Below are 2,391 nucleotides of genomic sequence, written 5' to 3' on the forward strand. Positions count from 1 at the left end.
GACACACAGCTGCATTCTCTTAATTTAATGAATAGAGAGATTTGTTCTAATAGTGTTTGTGGACAGGATATCATGTCTGCATCTTGTACAATGAATAACCACTAAGACAACAATATGCAGTGTATTAATTATTGAAACTGTGCTAGTGATCAGTTTTGAAACTGTTTCAATGCTATTTTTTTCTCAATAAAATTATTAAAACAAAAAAGAAATTGAGCCCTAGAAAGGGGATTTTCACTAAGAAGAATCTCACATAAAATAGAAGATATAACCTCCTTGAAAAATGCAAAATTTTTAACATAGAAAAAAAACATGTTGCATTGTGAAAATCAATGCAACATGTGATTCCTCTATAGTTTCATAGTTTTTAAATGCCAAAGAATTCTAAGGAAGGACCTTTACCATGATCAAGTACTTCAAAGAAGATACAAAGAAACAGCTGAATGAATTAAGGAAGACAACAAGGGGGGAAAAGAACAGTTACATAAAAGACAGAGGTTTTTTTTAAAAAAATAAAAGCTCAAACCTTGGAAATGAAAGGCTCCATGAATCAAATAAAAAACTCAATGGAGTCACCAAACTAAATCAAGCAGAAGGCAGGACTCCTTGAAGAGAAGGTTGATGAGTTACTCATTTCAGGCAGTAATAAAAAATAAAATACTATAAATAAAACACTCAAGAATCTTAGAACACAATTATAAAAAAAAAAACTTGTAAATTTTCAGTGTATAAAAGAGGACACCAGGAAACAGATTAAGGACACAGAAAATCTATTCAATGAAATAATAGCAAAAATATTGCCAAATCTTGAGAAATATGTGGACATCCAGGTACAGGAGAGTTTAATTTCAAACAGGAATTAACAAAAAAGAGCCTCCAAATATAATATTGTAGTTAAAATTGCAAGAGTATATAACAAGGAAAGAAGATTGAAAGCTTCAGGGTATGAACATTGAATCACTTAAAAGGCAAACCCAGCCTCATAATCACAGATCTCTGAGCAGAAAATCACAGCCTCATTAATTCTCAGGGAAATACAAACCAAAACCACAAATCAAAATCGCTTCACCCTAGTAAATAACCATGACTATGATCAGAAGGACAAAAAGTAACAAATTTTAGGAAGAAAATGGAGAAAAGAAAACCCTCGCACATTGTTGGTGTGAATATAAATGTAAACTGGTACAGCCATCTTTGCAAAAGTAGTAAGGAAACTGCTCCAAAACTAATTAAAAAGTAAAGTAAACATTTGATTAATCCCACTTCTTGCAGGTATATTATCTAACCAAAATGAAAGCAGTATCTTGAAGTGATTCCTATGCTTTTATATTTCTTGCAGCATTATTTACAATTACTAAGGTTTGAAAATAGTGACCCAAATGTCTGCTCACAGATGAATGGAAAATGAAAATGTGTAAAATTACAGATAAACAAACGTGTGTAGTTGTGTTACATATGTAGATAATGGAATTACATATCATTTTCACAAATAATGGGTACTCTCTTTCAAAAACTATCCATACCATATTATTTGAATCCTTAAGGCATAATATTCTACTTTATTAAACTCAAGGAATGAATAACTTTACTACAAAAACTTTTAAGAAAATCCAATGGTTTCTTCGTACTTTTCAAATTCTTGTAAACTTACAAAGAAGAAAATTTACAATTTTTAACAATGCGAATGAAGGAAATAAACCAGACAGAGAAAAACAAATATTGTATGATCTGATTTATATGGTGGAATCCAAAATAGTAAAACTCAGAAACAAACTGCCGGGGAGATGGCTCAGTGGAATAAGCACTTCCCTGGAAAGCGCAAGGGCCTGAGTTCAATCCCCGGTTCTGCCAATAAATAAATAAATAAATAAATAAATAAATAAATAAATGGTTGTTTTTCAGGGGCAGAGAGTACAAGGAGAAATGGAGAACTAAGCTTTAGTGATATAATGTAAATAATTTCTGGAGATTTAATGTCCACTATGGTGGTGACTATAGTTAAAAATATTGTACTGTGTGCTTGGAATTTGCTGAGAAAATAGTTAATAAATATCCTCAACACATACAGAATAAAGCTATACATGGTGATGAATATATATCATGATGATCATTTTGCTATTTGATGTGGTAGGGGCCATTTTGGTTTTTGTCTCATTTGAAGAATTGGATAGGGCAATCCATGAACTTGAAAGTTCAATATTTATTTAAAGTTTAAAAAGGAATATATAAGAGGACAAGAAATGCTCAAGAAAAAGACATGCTCTGAAGAAAAGTGAAGTTTTGTCCAGTACTCACAATAGCCCAAAGCCAGAACAAGAGGGTGGCCCTCCCAAGTCAGTGGGTGGGACCTTTGTATCCTCTTTTGATGTCTGATGTTGGCTGTGATTTGCC

At 32.1% G+C, this 2,391-nt stretch overlaps 1 protein-coding gene across 1 annotated transcript in view; it reads left to right on the forward strand.

The window, feature by feature from the left end:
• The window catches only part of Slc9c1 (solute carrier family 9 member C1), a 165,127-nt gene that overhangs the window by 53,173 nt on the left and 109,563 nt on the right, over positions 1-2,391 (forward strand). The window lies entirely within an intron of this gene.

The sequence above is a fragment of the Octodon degus genome, unplaced genomic scaffold (genome assembly GCF_000260255.1).
Source record: "Octodon degus isolate 3935 unplaced genomic scaffold, OctDeg1.0 scaffold00007, whole genome shotgun sequence".
Lineage (NCBI taxonomy): Eukaryota > Metazoa > Chordata > Mammalia > Rodentia > Octodontidae > Octodon > Octodon degus.